The sequence below is a fragment of the Pleurodeles waltl genome, chromosome 3_2, assembly GCF_031143425.1.
Source record: "Pleurodeles waltl isolate 20211129_DDA chromosome 3_2, aPleWal1.hap1.20221129, whole genome shotgun sequence".
NCBI classification, from domain to species: Eukaryota; Metazoa; Chordata; class Amphibia; order Caudata; family Salamandridae; genus Pleurodeles; species Pleurodeles waltl.
This window is the reverse complement of record NC_090441.1, coordinates 126,629,227-126,648,973: the sequence shown is the minus strand read 5'-3', so window position 1 is coordinate 126,648,973 and position 19,747 is coordinate 126,629,227.

Sequence of the window (19,747 nt, the reverse complement as noted above, 5' to 3'; positions counted from 1 at the left end):
TTAATTAATTTAATTTAATTTAATTTTTTGTATTTTTAAAAAATAAGTTCAAGTTGAAATATTTTTTGATTGAAATGAAGTGTATTATTAAGAAACAAAAATTTTATTTTTATTTATTTCTCTCTCTATCTATCTATCTATCTATCTATCTATCTATCTATCTATCTATGTAGCAAAATTTAAAGTAAAGTTATAGTTAGGTGAAAAGTCATCTAAAATGTAACATTGTAAACTGAAAAAACACTGAAATTCACCAGCTATCGTTAACAGAAGTAACTATAGCTTGCGTCACCACCATGCAGTGTTATCATCAATGACTTAATTTCAGATGTTATCAGTGGTGTTATCAATAATGTTATAGAACATACCATGAGTGTTGTACTATGTGAGGTCATAAGCAGTGCATGGTGAGGGCATGAGTTATAATTACTTCAGCTAACTCTAACTGGTGAATTTCAGTGTTTTTTAGTTTTAAATGTTAAGCTTTAACTGACATTTTCATCTAACTATAATTTCAAGTAAGGTAAATCTACTGGCTTTGTCAAAGGATTAGAACACCAAAATATAAAAAGATGGTAAAGTCCGACGCTGTGATAGGAAATGTTATGACCCCATATCCGTTAGGAACCTACAGGGAGAGCAAGTCTGTTAAGGATTTACTGGTGCACAGTTACCTTGATGAGCAGAGTAACACCAAAGGTTGGTTGAGAGAATAATAGGGGTTCTATTAATGGAACTTTTTGTACATATTGGTTAAAAACCTGTCATTGGATGATGTACATCTTTTCTGGAAAATCTCAGAGCACTTTCTTTGTGTGATTTTTGATGATGAAATACAGTATGATTGTTTTGTATCTCTTTAAGTTGAATATAGCGTTAAATGTCCTAATTGGATCTTTCACTATGTCTGGGACTTTCCATGAGATTACGAGATTGATGTCTTAAAGTTGTGTATGTAGCAATATGTTTCACAAGAATGATGTATACATTTTTGCACTAATTTTTCTTTTCTTTTTTGTTTTTCTTATTGTCATATATGTCAAGTACATGTTGTTTGCTTTGGTTTCTTGATTGTACTTTCTGATAATAAGGGATTTTGTTATCAATATGGGATACTTTGAGTTGGAAGTTTGAAAACTTTGATAACAATCATGATGAATGTGCCGTTTGGCACAAAATGATTAATAGCAAGGATGGTGGTGGGGCGTCAAGATGGCGGCCGCACTTTGAAAGTGCTCTGGACCCCTCCGTCATCTGCCCAGAATAGCCGCCGAACCAGAAAAGTGACCGCACCAAAACTCGCTTCTGCAGACGCACCGGCCGGCGGGGACGACAGAGAGGCATCCGCGGCGATCGCAGCGCCCTGGGGAGTCGCGGGCTCGATCGGCCGTGGCGGCCGGCATGGCGGCGGAGGCCAGCCAGAGGAACGGAGGAGCGCGCCCTTGCTGGACGCGCTCATAGCACTGGAGGCGCTGGGCGTGCGGCGCCTGCCTGACGCGGTGGTGCTGCGCTCCGGGGACCCGCGGAGGAGAAGACCCCATTGGAAGATCCGAGGGGTGGGAGCGGCTCCCAATTGCACCAGGGCCCGCGACGGAGCGCTCCCTACACCGGCTATCTCCCGGATTGCCAGGACATAAATAACTGGAGGCCCTGCTAGAGAAAGTGAGTGACCCGGGCGGCGTGCCTGCACCGTGTGTGTTCCGGGCGGGTTTTGCCGACCTGCCTGATCAGACGCTCCCGCCTGGAGGCCCGGGTGCGGTGCTGAGGAGAGGGAGCAGCCACCAGCCGTGCCCGGTGAGGGTGGAGGAGCGCAACGCATGGGAAGGCGCCCTCCGGGGACCAGCCCTCCCTGGGGGACCACGGAGCCATGGAGCTTGTACTCCCGATCCTGGGGCCCCAATGGATTGGGGCTTCTTCTGGGGGAACCGCCCCGCATAGGAGGTGCGAGGCGCCGGGCGACGGCGCAGGGCCGGACGACCAATGTGGTAGGCCCCTGTACCACACACCTCAAGTGATTGCGGAGCACAGCGGTACCTGAGGTGAGTGCCGGCGGACTGGCCAGCACTGGTGCTGTGGAGCGAATTGGGGACACAGTTGGTGGCCATAGGCGCAGGCGGACATCTACTGACCCGGGGCCGAGTCCTATCTGAATCCGGGACCGGGAGCCTGGACTTCCCCCCGGGTTCTCTGGAGGCGCCTGGGACTGCTGCCGGGACCGGGCGCGGGGGCCCTCGCACCCCCGACAGTAACTTGGAGGAGCAGGGGCTTAATGGTCTCCCTGGTGGCTGCAGATCGGTAGTCTGAATCGTTGGGGGAGTGCATTTCCGCCCCAGATGAGCAAACTTAAACTACCCTGGGCTAGATTGGACCCCTGTATCCTCCGGTGACGGAAACCAAAGACACCAATTCCTTGGCCGTGTTGGGCGGTGCCGCCGGCGCCTTGTGGGACCATGGGAAAGGACAAAGCCACAAAGCACTCAACTGCCTCGCAGCCGAAGATTGACCAATTCACTGCACCGTCGGCTTCCCGGGGTGGCGGAGATGCCCCTGTCGAGGGCCACACCTCACCAGACGGGGTGAGTGCCATTCTGCTGGCGATCCAGGCCTCACAACTTGCTGTGGAGACTAAAACCGGAGAGGTAAAGGAAGACGTAGGCCTCATCAGACAGGATCTCAGAAATGCCGTAGGGCGCATTACCACCGTAGAGGCCCGCGTCTCACAAACTGAAGATGACTTGGCTGACCTCAGGACCAAAGTAACCCAACTACTGTCTCGCACTGGTGAGCTGCACCGACGAGCCGAGGACGCCGAAAACCGCTCCCGACGCAACAACCTCCGTTTCATTGGATTTCCGGAGGGTGCAGAAGAAAACAAAACACCGGATTTTCTGGAACAATGGATCAAGTCCTGGATGCCGGATCACGCACTCTCGCCATGGTTTGCGATCGAACGAGCACACAGAGCCTTGGGCCCGCGACCCCCCCTGGTGGTCCCAGGAGGCCCCTTATTGCACGCTTCCTTAATTTTAAAGACCGAGACAATATCCTGAGGGAAGCCAGATGTGTCACTAACCTCTGCTGGAACAACAACAAGATCTTAATTTTTCCCGACTACACCAGAGAGGTCCAGACCCGGCGTCGGTCATTCGAGAAGGTTAAACAAAAGCTCCGGGCGATGCAACTCCCGTACATGCTCCTCTTTCCGGCACGCCTAAAAGTCATCATGGCAGGCAAAACATTCTTCTTCGACGCACCGGAGGAGGTGTGGGACTGGCTGACAGAGGAAGGGGCCCGGGGTCGGAGGGGTCCTCCGGTCGAGGGTGTCCCCATAGGGGCCGGCCCCAGCCCCCGACTGGCCTCACGAAGGGGCCGCAGTCGCACCAGGTCCAGGCGGGGAGAGACAAGACGGTCTGCTGTCCAACAGGGACATGAACCTGACACGGGGGCTGACCCCCGGCCCGGGGGATCGGCCGCAGAGACTCCTGGTCCCCATTCTCCAGAACGAATGCCGACAAATGATAACCTGAGCCAGTCTCCTATACTTGGATAGGATTCACCTCTGATCCGTGGTTCTCGGTGGGTGCCGCTTGGCCCTGCCGGACGCCGCCTGACCCGCGATAAAAAACATCCACACTGTTGCTGGCCGGCGCTCTGCCACTGGCTGGTTCGCCATGCTTAACTTTCACTGTCTAATGGTCTAACGATCCGTTTTGAATGGAGGGGTCCATCACTTCACTATAGTGACGGCCGATCTGGCCGCGTTACCTAGTTTGGGTAGTTGGGCGACAGATGCTTCTGGGGACGAAGTATGGGGTGGGGGGGAGGTGGGTGGGGCGTGCAGTTAATAGAGGGATTTAGAAAGGTTATTTGGTTAAGTTTCCTTTTCCTTATCGTTGCTTTTGTTTTCATCATTATTCTTTGTTTGGGACGACTGAACTCAGACCCCTCAGCGGGTCCTCAACACTATGACACATTGCCACAATGGACAAGTGGCCCACATTAGCCCAAATACTGTTGTGGAATGTAAACGGCCTGCTAGACAAAATTAAGAGGTCCGCAGTATTTGGCACTCTCCGTAGATACACCCCATCTGTGGTCCTGTTGCAAGAAACCCACCTCTTGGATACCCACTGCCCCATGTTAGCACGAGGGGGTTATGACAAAGTTTACCATGCAGGTTTTGCACGTGGATCAAGGGGAGTGGCCATTCTTCTCCACCGCTCGCTGCCAATGGTGGTTGCCTCTACGAAGTCCGATCCACAGGGGAGGTTTGTGACGGTGTCTGGGACACTCCACGGATCACCGTGTAATTTTGTCTGCGCATACGCCCCCCAACGGGTTTTGATAATTTCTTGGTCGTGCTCCGCCGTGCCTTGGTGGACCTCCCTCAGGGTGCCACTATAGTGTGTGGAGACTTTAACTCAGTTTTAGACCCCTCATTGGATGTCTCGGGGACAGTGTCGGTTGCCAGCACTATAAGGGCTTCAAGCTTGCGTAGATGGGCGGACGGTCTTGGTATGTGCGAAGTGTGGAGAACTTGGCACCCAAGAACGAAACAATACACACACACCTCGGCGCCACACCAATCACATGCTAGAATCGACCTCATATTTATGCCGGCCCAAGATGTACCCAACGTCACAGGCACAGAGATCTTGCCCCGGGGGTTTCTGACCACTCATCATTGCGAATCAGACTAGGTGGCCTGGATCCGACCCGGCGCCCGCTGTGGTGCCTAAATGCTTGGCACTTGCAAGAAGACGACTACACTCAGGATATCCGAAACCACCCTACCCAATACTTTGAACATAACTTAGGTACGGTTCGATCCCCAGGCACAATTTGGGCGGCCTGTAAGGCCACCCTTTGGGGTTATGCCAAACACCTTGTTCGTATCCGGGAACGCGCCAGGGACGAACAACTGTCAACCCTAGAAGCTAAGGCATTACGACTTGAACGCCAGGGCGCGGGGGACATGCCCGCCCCCATAACGCGACAACTCACTAGGACTAGAGAAGAGATTAAACAACTAACACTCGAATCCACAAAACATATCTGGAGAGCGAAAGCTGCCAGGATATACGGCTGGGGGGACAAGAACGGAAAGCTCCTGCATTGGCTGGCCACGCGACCTCTAGCCGACAGAGTCATTCCTGAAATACTTAATGCGTCGGGAACACTTGTTACCTCCCCAGTTGATATTGCACAAACCTTTGCTTCCTACTACGCGCAACTATATGCGGAACGCCCTAGGCCGCCAGCCGAGAGAGAACTCCCCCTCTTGGAGGACGTGGTGCTCCCCCAGATCCCACAGGGGGTGAGAGAGGCTCTAGATGCGGAAATAACCTTGGCTGAAATCACCGGGGCAATAGCCAGCCTTTCATCAGGTAAAACTCCCGGCCCAGACGGCTTCCCATCAGAGCTCTACCATAGATGTAGTGAGATACTAAGCCCTCACCTCCTCACCATGTACGAAGATGCTGAAAAAGAGGGCCATTTTCCCCCCGAGATCGACCAGGCTACCATAGTGGTAATTCCCAAGACCCAGCCCCCGTCGCGTAACTGCTCGGCATACCGACCTATCTCCCTTCTCAACACCGAAATCAAAGTGCTCTCAACAATACTAGCCACCAGGCTGAAGCCTGCTCTCTCTACGCTGATACACCCTGACCAATGTGGGTTTATGCCCTCACGCAGCACCAGACATTGCATTAAGCAATTGCACTTGGCCTTAGCATATCGGGGGACCCTATCTCGTTCACCACTAGCTCTTCTCCTCCTAGACTTTGAAAAAGCCTTTGATACTGTGGACTGGTCCTACCTGGAACAAGTCCTTCGACACAACGGAATAGGCCCAAAGTTCCGGGGCCTCGTCAAATTACTCTACTCTAACCCGATGGCCCGTGTCCAGGTAAACGGGGTGGTCTCGGACCCATTTCACATATGTCGTGGCACTCGCCAGGGATGCCCCCTATCCCCACTATTATTTGCGCCCGTGATAGAACCCCTGGTGAAAATACTGCGGGAAGACCCACTAGTGGAAGGATGGGCATGGCCGGAGGGCCCGAAGGAGAGTGGCTCTTTACACGGACGACGTCCTCATCTACATCTCAAACCCGGCCACCAGCGGTCCACGGATCCTAGAATTATTAGATCTATTTTTCCAAGCCTCTGGCCTGGCTCTAAATCCTGGCAAATTTCTCCTGGTTCCCTCACATCCCTCTAGAGAGTGTATCGACTGGCAAAGCAATATCCCAATCCGTAGAAACAATTTTAAATATCTAGGCATACAGGGAGTGCAGAATTATTAGGCAAATGAGTATTTTGACCACATCATCCTCTTTATGCATGTTGTCTTACTCCAAGCTGTATAGGCTCGAAAGCCTACTACCAATTAAGCATATTAGGTGATGTGCATCTCTGTAATGAGAAGGGGTGTGGTCTAATGACATCAACACCCTATATCAGGTGTGCATAATTATTAGGCAACTTCCTTTCCTTTGGCAAAATGGGTCAAAAGAAGGACTTGACAGGCTCAGAAAAGTCAAAAATAGTGAGATATCTTGCAGAGGGATGCAGCACTCTTAAAATTGCAAAGCTTCTGAAGCGTGATCATCAAACAATCAAGCGTTTCATTCAAAATAGTCAACAGGGTCGCAAGAAGCGTGTGGAAAAACCAAGGCGCAAAATAACTGCCCATGAACTGAGAAAAGTCAAGCGTGCAGCTGCCACGATGCCACTTGCCACCAGTTTGGCCATATTTCAGAGCTGCAACATCACTGGAGTGCCCAAAAGCACAAGGTGTGCAATACTCAGAGACATGGCCAAGGTAAGAAAGGCTGAAAGACGACCACCACTGAACAAGACACACCAGCTGAAACGTCAAGACTGGGCCAAGAAATATCTCAAGACTGATTTTTCTAAGGTTTTATGGACTGATGAAAAGAGAGTGAGTCTTGATGGGCCAGATGGATGGGCCCGTGGCTGGATTGGTAAAGGGCAGCGAGCTCCAGTCCGACTCAGACGCCAGCAAGGTGGAGGTGGAGTACTGGTTTGGGCTGGTATCATCAAAGATGAGCTTGTGGGGCCTTTTCGGGTTGAGGATGGAGTCAAGCTCAACTCCCAGTCCTACTGCCAGTTCCTGGAAGACACCTTCTTCAAGCAGTGGTACAGGAAGAAGTCTGCATCCTTCAAGAAAAACATGATTTTCATGCAGGACAATGCTCCATCACACGCGTCCAAGTACTCCACAGCGTGGCTGGCAAGAAAGGGTATAAAAGAAGGAAATCTAATGACATGGCCTCCTTGTTCACCTGATCTGAACCCCATTGAGATCCTGTGGTCCATCATCAAATGTGAGATTTACAAGGAGGGAAAACAGTACACCTCTCTGAACAGTGTCTGGGAGGCTGTGGTTGCTGCTGCACGCAATGTTGATGGTGAACAGATCAAAACACTGACAGAATCCATCGATGGCAGGCTTTTGAGTGTCCTTGCAAAGAAAGGTGGCTATATTGGTCACTGATTTGTTTTTGTTTTGTTTTTGAATGTCAGAAATGTATATTTGTGAATGTTGAGATGTTATATTTGTTTCACTGGTAATAATAAATAATTGAAATGGGTATATATTTTTTTTTGTTAAGTTGCCTAATAATTATGCACAGTGATAGTCACCTGCACACACAGATACCCCCCTAACATAGCTAAAACTAAAAACAAACTAAAAACTACTTCCAAAAATATTCAGCTTTGATATTAATGAGTTTTTTGGGTTCATTGAGAACATGGTTGTTGTTCAATAATAAAATTAATCCTCAAAAATACAACTTGCCTAATAATTCTGCACTCCCTGTACATGTAGCCTTGTTGCCTGAGCAGGCATGGGAATTAAACGTTACGCCACTCACCCAAAAAATTAAATTGGACCTCCAAAAATGGAAGACCCTGCCCCTTAACTTGCAGGGCAGAATAGCCCTTTATAAAATGATGATACTTCCCATATTCCTATATCTCCAACAAAATTTCCCACATTCAATCCCTCGAAAGTGGTTTGCCGAAATGGACACAATGGCGCGCCAGTTCTTGTGGCACAGTTCCCGCCCCAGGCTGGCACTAGCCACATGCCAGAGGGACACCTATGACGGAGGGCTGGGCATGTCCAATATCTATCTTTACTACCTAGCCACTCACCTCCTGGTGATCAATGACTGGCTGGGAGGAGGGTGGTCCGACCCTGCCTATCGGCGTGAGCTCCAGACACTTGGGTTCTCTGGAGTCTTTGACGCTCTATACGGGGGCCGTGTCCCCTGTGAAACCCCAGACGTCACGAGAGTGGTGTTACTGGGCTGGCGCGCGGCCCAAAGAGTGACAGGGTGGGCCGCGCGCCTCACCCGAGAGACTCCCCTGTGGCGAGGAACTCACCTGCGAGAGGTCTCATCACTAAAGGGATTCCAAAAATGGGACAATATAGGGATATCCACCCTGGGAGATGTCTGGGGCGAGTCTCATGTGCGATCCTTTGCAGACCTCCAAGAAACTCACTCCCTACATGCCACTCAGTTCCACAAATACCTACAACTCAGACATGCTCTTCTGGTACATGTTAAACCAGGAGACGACATCCCTGACAGCAGTCCCATGGAAGCGAGGGCCCTGATGGGTGGTCTGGGCAAAGGAGGTATTTCCCAACTATATCGTTCCTTGCTCTCCCATACTGCCCCCCCTCCCCTTGTGGAGCTCCGTCGGAAGTGGGAGGGCTGGGTGGGCCCAATTGAGGAGGCAGATTGGACAGATGCACTTATGGCCCCCAGAACCTTATCAATGTCATCCCGATTCCGAGTGCTACAGACCTTCTTCCTTCACACAGCCTACCTCACACCGGCAAGACTCTTTAGGGAGGGTCTGCGACAGACTCCTGCCTGTCCCCGATGTTCCAGCCCTGACGCTGATTTCTTTCACAAGATGTGGGCATGCCCCGTTATATCGACATAGTGGAGGGCAATAGTGGGAGAAATCTCAAAGGTCCTTCACTCAGAGGTGGAGGTTGCCCTCCTTCCCCTTCTCCTAGGGGTAATGGGAGAGAAGGATTTAAGGAGAGCAGAGCGCACCTTTGTTGGTGTAGCATGTTTGGTGGCAAAGAGGGACATCATGGCGGAATGGAAGGCAGAAACGGCCCCCACACTGACTAAATGGAAGCGAGGTGTTGATTGGTGCGCACTATGTGAGAAACCCGTGTACGAGGCCAGGGGATGCCCAGGCAAATATAACAAGATATGGGGGAAATGGGAGTGCACGTGACATACCAGGCAGAGGAAGATGTGAAATCCCCCCTGACAGGCTTACATAACCGAGACGACCTTCTCCTGGGGGTCCCCTTGGCCCCCCCTTTCCCCCCCTGACGACCAAAAGCTCACAAACCACGACTGGGCCTCTCAGACCCAACACCACACAGCCGAACACTCTCAGGCCCTCTGGGTCCACACAAGACTTTATCCCAAACGACTCAGATTCTAGGCCACATTTCGGTTGTCCCAAAACCACTCTATTTCTATTTCACTGTATTTTATCTTATTACATCCTATTTCACACCACGGCACATTACTTATTGTTGGACATCTGTGTACGTGGTATTATTACTATTATCATCATTTTTATTTTTCTGTTTTTCTGTTTTTCAGTGTTAAGTGTATGGTTTGTGAAATTTGTATTTTGAAATCTTATGTTCTTCCACTTGTTAAAAGCAATAAAAAATATCTTTATAAAAAAAAAAAAAATAGCAAGGATGGTTCTAAACATATGTATTATCGGCCACTTCGCATGATTTTTTTTAACAATTACGATATTAATCATGATGAATGGACCATTTGGCATGAAATGCTTTATGTAATTGTACAAATGAATTTATCATGCAATTGATTGTTTTCCTTCCTCTCAGTTAATTTAATGATTGGATTTGGGGCATTATACTTTGAAACCCTGTATTACTATGAGCAAATTGATAAGTATGTCTTCTCTGTTTATGGCTGTTAAGAGGTTTTAAAGGTGGTTGTGCACTTTACAGCCATGACGAAGACCCTGAGGTCTAAACGTGCTGCCATCAAGTAAATTTCTGTTTAAACAAATCCTGGAGTGCAAGTTTATTTGTGTTGTTGAAGATTTAACACAGCGTTTTCGATATGCAACAGGTCCTGCACCCATTGCTTGGCACTGACCCCGTCAGGTGGAAGAAGCCAGAGTTCTGCAGGAGTTGCACAAATATACATATATTTACAACAGGGATATTATAGTTAGGTTGACGTTTTGCCCATTCAAAACCATAGAGACTCAGCAGTTATAGTTTTACTTATAGTTATACTTATGTTAAGAAACTATAACTTGTAGCCTAAAGTTGCTTTCCGGCATGAGTTATTGTTTCTTCAGATAAGTAAAAGTATACCTATGACTGCTGAATTTCTGTGGTTTGGTATGGGTAAAACATCAACCTAACTATAACGTAACTGTAACCTTTTTTTCCAGTCAATTTCTATAGTTTTTGTAACGTAAAGTAATGTAAAATTACCAAATGTAAGTGTACCCCCTGCTGCACACAGCCATGCGCTGCAGCAGTTGGCACACAGCCTTTGGCCATGCGCAGCGGGTTTTGGTGAGTTAATGGGTCTATTTTCTTTTTTCTTCATTGTTTTTTGGATCTGCTGTTCCTTCTCAGGTTTACACAGGGGTGCTGCTCTGAGCCCCACCGTGGATCGGCCGATCGGCTGAAAAAAAAGAACTCGGCATTTGTTGCCCATGAGGGGTTCCTAAGGGACCCCTCCAGGTGTCCAATGGGATCAGGAGACCTGTATCCTGACCCCCTTTGTGTTTTTCCCATTTGTTCTTTCCATCCCCCAGTCCTAACGAGAAAGAAAATGGTGGTCGCAACTTTCCTGTCAGGTTGCAGCCAGCCAGTCAGAGCTTTGCTTTTCCCCCAGATCTGCAAATCCTCCATGAGCAGATCCAGGAAGGAACAGCATCCATAGATATATGTATTTTACATCCCTTAATAACTCCAAAACTACTGAACAGATTTACACCAAATTACACAAGCATTGGCATAGCTATAGGTCTCGCCTTTAGGACCTTATAAGTGTTTAGCCAAGCAGCACTTGGGCGCTGTGCCGCCAGGGATTGATGAGCTATACAATTACTACACATTGGGTGTGAAAGAAATTGTGAATAGTTTTATGGTCAATTATTGTCCCTATTCTTTTAATTTTGATAAATGGCAGGACTACCTTATAATCTGTTCAATGTAGGTAAGCCCTGAGGTACACCTAACACTTGAAAGGGTGAATTTTGGGTGATAAGATCACACATGCCCATAACACCTAGCTAATGTCTGTAACTGGGGATTCTTGTGGCTTTACATGTAGGAGTAGGCTGGCAGCAGAGTTTAGAAAGCCTGTTAATACTGCTACCTAATGGCCCTATGAATACCCCCAGAGAAATCGCCCTATGACTACCCCCATTAAGAAATTGGTCTGTTTCATGTTTCACAGGACACACCCAGTACAGCCTTCGGGGTGAGGGAGATGGGTATGATTAGGGGTCCAGGTGCCTAGGATTGTCTCCCAGAATGAGTTCTTGAGGGTGGGTTGGGCACTCAGCACAGTTATTAATGTTTAAATTCTAACACCGATATTCATATTAAAGATTCGATCAGATCTCAGGTAGAGAAGCAGTAGTAGTTATGTGAGCAAAAAAGGGGCATTGCACCCAGAAACAATTGTAAACACTGAAAGAAATGAGGATGCACTGTTAACTATGGTGTTCAGGATTGACGTCAAGACATTGCTGTAAATGTAGTTCGAACATTACAATTTGTGCAGGTGTATATTTTCTCCTAAGTGATGTGGAAAATTAAATAGCACCAGCGTGCCAGTAGTGCTTCTTCAGAGCCGGCGCCATCACTGCTTGTGAACTTCCTGGTCCTAAGGCTCTGAACGCCGCACAGGGAGTACGGCCTCAGATTCACACCCTCAGGGTATGATCGCAGCAGATTCCGAGACAATAACTGTGGTTCTTATGACATCTCAGTGTAATGGGTGTATGTCCTAGTATTTATGCCTGAATGAATGATCTGTACACTAAGGCATCAAGGCTTCATGGCGCTAGTGTAGAAGCTGTGCAGTAGCAGACATGCAGGCTTTGTTGCGGATAACAAGAGTATGGTTAGAAAGGTTTCTAACCATAGGTTACATGTGTCCTGGAAGGCAAGGCAGACACAGGAGTGTTCTGCAGTATGAGCATCAACTTGAGAGAGCTGGGGGACCAAGACATGTAATACTGTTCACAACATGAAACTATTAAAAGGACTTTCTGAATGTGGTACATTGTAGCAAAATATGTGCATGCATGTTGTATCCAAACACACAGTAAAACAAGTGCCTGTGGCATAGTAAAATATACGATTGAGAAAAGTGTTTTATAACATAGTAAAACGTGTAGCTTTATATCATATAATATAGTAAAATATGTGCAGCAGAGCCCCTGGTGAGATGTTAGGCTATAGGTACAGTATGCCCGCACACCCCTTGCAGGTGATGTACTGTAAGGCAGGAGGGCCCTCGGTGAGATGTCAGGCTGTAGGTATAATATTCCCACCCATCCATTGCAGGTGATGTGCTGTAAGGCAGGAGGGCCCTCGGTGAGATGTTAGGCTGTAGGTATAATATGCCCACCCACCCCTTGCAGGTGACTTGCTGTTAGACTGCAGGGTCCTGCAATTCACATAGCTGTATCCGCCTTGAACATGCACCTTGGGTGTGTGGCTCACTTGGGATATGGTGTTTGGTGGACGCTAAGCTCTGTTTGGCCTCTCGGGTACTACAAGGTTCACCTGGGCGTCTAACTGATGGCATGTGGCTGAGGCTCATTGTGCCAGGTAATACAAGGGCTGAAGCGCAGGCTGCCGGGAGTATGGCGCACACATGTTGAATGCCCTCCCCAGTTCTGACACTTATATAGTTAGAGGACAATAAAAAGAGGACGCGGGCATCCAATAGGAGTATGTGTGCAAGGGGTAATCCCGACCCTGCCTGAAAAGAAGCGAAAGGCATGAATAATTTCAACTACATGCGGACATGTTTACACCTAATGCAGAAATACACTGTATTGTGTATTTAATAAGGCATGCATATATTTATTCATGTGACTATAAATATGATATATATAAATATATATATTACACACATACATATATATTATATAACAGTGTGTGTCTATAGGAAGGCTTTACGGTGCTAAAACAAAAGACTGGAGGGCTGCGTCTTCATTGCCCATCACACCGCTGCAATGTTTGTTATTCTTTTGCAGCTCGAAGAAAATAGCGTGAAGAAAACCTGAACATCCTGAACTCGATGACTGGCTGCCAGAGTTCAATAGCCATGTATGTGTACAACTATTGACACCTCTTCACAAACACTGTAGCGTTGGTTGGTTTGTATTGACGGAGGTTACTACTCCTCCCTGCCCCTAATCCCCCATTAAACTAAAGCTCCTCCCTGGAGAACAGTTTAAAGAGTTGTAGAAAAAGTTAGACGTGCAGCTGAAACATGAAGCATGGTGTCCGTGAAGCAGGCCCCATGCTGAAAAAATAAAAGTTGTACAGCCTCTGGCCAAACATCACAAGCAAGCCTTGCTTTTAACCTGGTGACAAACCATCCCACTCAGTTTAAACACTGCCTGAAATGTTCTTGCCCAGCGAAGCTTAACAAAAGGTGCATGCGTATAGACCCCTGGGGCCCAGGCTTCACAAAACCGAGACATTGCAGTACCTATAAAAATAAAAGTTCCAAAGACACAAAATACAACGGCACAAGTGGAAGAGGACAAGTCATGTGGCAATACTCCATAGAAGATTGTGAAAAAGGTGGGACAAACATGAAGCTTTAGCCACTTAGAAGCAACCTTTTTCAAAGGGTACTGACATAAGCCAATCAAAAACTATAAGTTGGCTGTGCGCCCACAGAGTGAATACAGCATGTCTTGAAGACAGTGCATGCACGCTGCCTAGGGTCGATCTAAAAAAAAGCATGATCTGTGGAACTACCAAATTTGGTCTAATTCTGTTCAGCGGTTTAGGCTGTAGCCGTGTCTAAAGAATGCAAAATCCCCATAGACACAAAATGGGGAAAAGCACTTTGGGAATCCCCCTTTTTCTCAGCTCATGCTTTATGAATCACCCCAAAACTTTTGAGACAGCAGCTACAGTAGTTGGAGTACTAGTTTTGAAAATGTCATGATACTTTATCAAATGGTGCCAAAGTTATTGGCAAAACAAAAAATGCTCCGTCTATGGGAAAAATTGGCTCTAACTATAACTACCTACTGGCTATTGCCAGGCCTTACCCCTACCTTCTGTCCTCAATGGTCTTTTGTGGATGCCCCTGCCCCCTCACTCTTGCCCACCCTGGCCGTTGTGCTGTGACTAACCTTCTGTTGTATTTGGCGCGAGTTTGGAATGGAATGTGGGGTTGGAATATAGAGGGTTGGAGGTGGAATGCTTGTCTTTGAAAGGAGACAGTTGCCGCTCCATGTCCGCCCTGCTGGTTATGTATGACTGTATGGAATAAAGAATCTGCTGAAAACGTATTAAAATGTGAAGTACCTTCTTCCATCATTTGGTGATGATCTGTGAACCTCGCAAGTGGCAGCAGGGTGGTGATTGTTTATCCTCGGCACTCGTCCATCATTCATTTTCATTGTGCAGCATATCATAATCATTTTGGACGTCCCTTTTTACTAGAAGGCTGCACGCGGCGGTCAGACAAGGAGCAGTGCTAAAAGGTGGGCACTTTTAAAGTCAGGAATAGTTCAAACATTAGTGGAACGGTGACGTGTCTTAGCTCGTGATTCAGCGCACAATGTTATCTGAATCATAGGCCAGTGGTTATGCGTCGAGTCTACATTGCTAACGAATGACGTGTTGTCTCCATAGCAATATGAACGTGCTAACAACGTGCTCAATAGAAGTGGAACAAGCTGCGCTAATAATAATATTGTGTAACGTTAAGCTCAGTTGCTAATGAATGCGCATTTCGGTGATGCGCACACCATTTCACCACAAATTACACATTTGTACAGTAACCGATTCTGCGGATCACCCTATTATTAGGATTCATTGAATGGTGATTCGCACACCAATAAAAATTAATTGCAGGCTACAGTAATTTGGCATTGTGCAAATAACGGTGATTTGCACACCTCAAAAATCTTTGGTTAATGAAATGGTGATTTGCACACCTGGACAATAAAGTTCAGTGCAAACTATGGTGATTTGCACACCTATAAAACTTATTGCAGGCCACAACAATTTATTTGGCATTGTGCAAATAACAGTGGTTTGCACAACACAAGAATCAATCAATCAATCAGAGAATTTATAAAGCGCACTACGTACCTGTGAGGGTTTCAAGGCGCTGGGGGAGGGGGTGCTGCTACTGATCGAAGAGCCAAGTTTTGAGGAGTCTTCTGAATGCGAGTAGGTCTTGGGTCTGGCGTAGGGTGGTAGGGAGGGAGTTCTAGGTCTTGGCGGCGAGGTAGGAGAAGGATCTGCCACCGGAGGTCTTTCGCTGGATGTGGGGGATGACGGCCAGGGCGAGGTTTGAGGAGCGGAGCTGTCGGGTGGGGGTGTAGAAGCTGAGTCTGCTGTTTAGGTAGGCAGGTCTGGTGTTGTGGAGGGCCTTGTGTGCGTGGGTGAGTAGTTTGAAAGTGATCCTCTTGTCTACGGGGAGCCAGTGAAGGTCTCTCAGGTGGTGGGAGGTGCGGTTGTGGCGGGGTACGTTGAGGATCAGTCGGGCGGAGGCGTTTTGGATGCGCTGGAGGCGTCGTAGGTGTTTGGCAGGGATGAATGTGTAGAGTGCGTTGCCGTAGTCTAGCTTGCTGCTGACAAGGGCCTGTGTCACGGTTCTCCTTGTTTCGGTCGGGATCCACTTGTAGATCCTGCAGAGCATGCGGAGGGTGTTGTAGCAGGATGAGGAGACTGCGTTGACCTGTTTGGACATGGAGAGGGAGGAGTCGAGGGTGAATCCTAGATTACGTGCATGGTTGGTGGGAGTTGGAGGGGTTCCCAGTGTGGTCGGCCACCATGAGTTGTCCCAGGCTGAGGGGGTGGGTCCGAGGATCAGGACCTCCGTCTTGTCAGAATTCAGCTTCAGCCGGCTGTTTCTCATCCATTCGGCGATGGCGATGGCTCATCCGTTAGGCATCACTTAAATTTGGATGTTAAAGCATTCTCACCTATCAAAGTGCTAACAATATAAGGAAAAAATGCAGCAAGCAGTTATGCCAGCCGTTCCATTTTTATCATCTCCAGGTTTACACCCTGTGGAGTGGGAACAATGGAATGAAGGAACCAAAGCATATTTAGATGGCATCAAAGGTGAAGTTTTCACTCAAAAGAAGACATCTGCCTTATTAAAAGATTCTTTGGGAATGGAGGGTAGAAAAATATTAAAACTTTTACCACGAGTACCTGTTGCAGGTGAGGGAGATGAAATAGATGAATATGAGTTGTCCATGAAAGCACTGGATGCATGTTTCAAGAAAAAAAAGAATGTCATAATGGAACTACATACATTTTACAGAAGACAGCAAATGCTAGATTAATATATAGAAAACTTTGTAAGTGGTTTAAGAATGTTGGCATCAACATGTGATTTTAAAACATTTGAAGATGAAGTAATTCGTGACCAAGTGGTAGAAAAATCTAATAATTCAAAAATTCAGGAAAAATTATTGACAATAGAGAATCTCACGTTAGAAAAAGCTATAGAAATTGCTAGTAGTATTGAATCAACAACAAAGTTCATGGAGCAAATGAGTATGAAAGTTGAAGTACTGAGTTGGCAATCGCAATATAATACCGAGCAAAAAGAATGAAAGATAATAACATCCAGTGAAAACAGAAGGAAACCAATTGAATGCTATTGTTGTGGTAATAAAAGACATCCATCGTTGTGGTAGTAAAAGACATTTAGGAAACGCTCAATGGTGTCCAGCGCCTGATAATTGGTGTAATAAATGCAAGAAAAAAGGTCATTTTATAAAGGTATGTAAAAGAAGTTGGGTAAAAGAAACTAAAAATGTTAAATCAGTTAATGTTGTGGAAAGTGGCACAGGCAAGAGTCTAAGTGACTCAGATGAAGACAGTGTTGTATTCATAGTAGAGGAAAAAGATAAGGTTGTATCTACATTAATAAAAGAAGAGGTAGCACTCTTGACGGGTGTTACTGTTAAGAAACCTTTCTGTTCAATTGAGATCAATGGGTTCAAATACGATATGATGGCAGACTCTGGTTCTCTGTTTACATTAATTAATGTGGATGAATGGAGCAAACTAAATGGAAATGACGGTGTATGTGGCACACGCTTGAGGGAATTTATTAGGAAGGTTGGACCAAAGAAAATTGGAAATTGTTCTAGATCCGAACAGTCATGAGTAAGCGATGTTACGTAAAGATGTAGTGAGCTCAGTGCCAACAAAGAGTTGTGTTTGGACAGGAAATTTTCCAGAGGTATTTAACAACACTTTAGGGAAAATAAAAGGATTCAGTCATAGCATACAATTGAAATCAGGAGCAGAACCTGTAGTTCATAAAACCAGACATGTACCAATTGCTATGAGAGAAGGAGTTGCAAAGGTTGTGTGATCATAACATAATAGAACCAATAGAAGGTTCTGAATGGCTATCTCCTGTGGTTTTAGCAAGGAAGTCCAATGGAATGTTAAGGATGTGTATTGACTCGAGAGATCTAAATAAAAAGATATGGGTTGATAGGCATCCTTTACCTAACATTGTAGAAATTTTGACTACTTTAAAAGGGGCAAAAGTGTTTACAACACTTGATTTGTCATCAGCTTACCATCAAATAATGTTGCACAAAGATTTGCGTCACTTAACGTCCTTTATCACACCACATGGAGCATACAGATTTAAGCCTTTGCCATTTGGTTTGACTTCGGCCTTTTCTGTGTTCCAAAGAGTTATGGAAGCTATGTTTAAAGGCGTTGAAAGAGTAAGAAGCTTCCAAGATGATATACTGGTTTGGGGAATAAATCAAAAGAAACTAAATGAAATTTTAGCACTGGTTTAGACGATTTTGAAGGAAAAGGGAGTCACAGTGGAAGCATGCAAATGTCATTTTGGAGTGAAAAGTGTGGCATACTTAAGATGCAAGTTGTCTGAGAATGGGGTGGAGCCAAAGGGGAGTCTAGTAAAAGACATAAAGGAATTTCCTGCACACCAAAACAAGGATCAATTGAGATAATTTTTTAGGTTGTTAGAATTTTATGCACGTTTTATTCAGAGGTGTGCTGAACGAATGAAAGAGATGCGGATACTGTTAAAGAATAATATCAAGTTTGAGTAGACAAAGGAGAAAGACAATGAATTCAATATGATAAAATGTAAAGTAGCAGAGGCTATTACCTTGAAACCATTTGTCATGCTGGATCAGAGCATTGTAGTGATGGATGCAAGTCAGTTTGGATTAGGAGCTGTACTGATGCAATCCAAGGGTGTCAAAGATGAGGTGGTGGTTGTGTTTACTTCACGAGTGTTGAGAGGAACTGAAGCTACATATTCAGTCACAGAGGCGGAGGCTTTGGCATGCTGGTGGGGAGTGAATTATTTCAGGAAATATGTGTGGGGCACAGACTTTATTTTACGGATGGACCACAAGCCCTTGATCAATTTATTGTCAACAAAGGGTGCTTCTAAAGCGACTCCTAGAATTGCCAAATGGCATTATAGGTTGCAAGAGTTTCAATTCAGGTTGGAATACATTTCTGGAGCCAGAAATATTTTCGCAGACTGTTTGCCATGTTTTCCAATGAATGCAGATACAGAAGAGTGAGTGATGATTTTTCTGTTGTAGCTTGTACCATGATAGATAACAAGCAGTGTGTAAAGGAAGAAGAATCAAAAGAAGCTGTGAAACAGGACAAAGTGTTGCAAGAAGATTGCTTGGGTGGTTAGGTAGAGGATGGCCTACGGTAAGGTGGATGAAGATTTGAAAGTGTATAAGGACATTTTTTGAAGAATTGTGTTAGGCTGAAGATGTTTTGAGCTGAGCAAATTTGCTAGTAGTGCCAAAAGCGATGCATAGTAAAGTGTTGAGTTTGGCTCACGAGGGGCATGTAGGAATGAGTGCAATGAAAAGAAGAATTAGGGAGACATTTTGGTGGCCTGGTGTGGATAGAGACATGAACATTGGGTGAGAGAATGTGTGTCTTGTGCTTTAAGTGACAAGTCCCAAGTGACGGTGCCTAGTCCGGTGGAAGCAGTATCAGTGCCCGAGACAACCCTAGGTATAAATTAGGTATGGTATTGTACTGGTGGGTTATTATTCTCATTGGCCAGAAGTAAAATTGGTTAGGGCTGCAAACACTAAAGAAGTTATGAGGTTTTTGCGTGGTTTATTCATGAGGGAAGTGTTCCGTCTGAGATAGTGACTGATAATGGAGTGCAATTTATGTCTAAAGAGTTTAATGAGTTTATGAGCAGTTGGGGAGTGAAGCATGTAACTACTTCTTTATACTATCCAAGGAGTAATGGTTTGGTGGAAAGGTGCAACCGAATGATTAAGGATAACGTACAACTGTCATTAGTGAATTGTTTAGAATGGAAAAAAGAATTGGAAGAGTTGATGTGGGCATTACACACTACTCCTAATGCTATTACAGGAATGTCACCCTTTGCTTTACTCA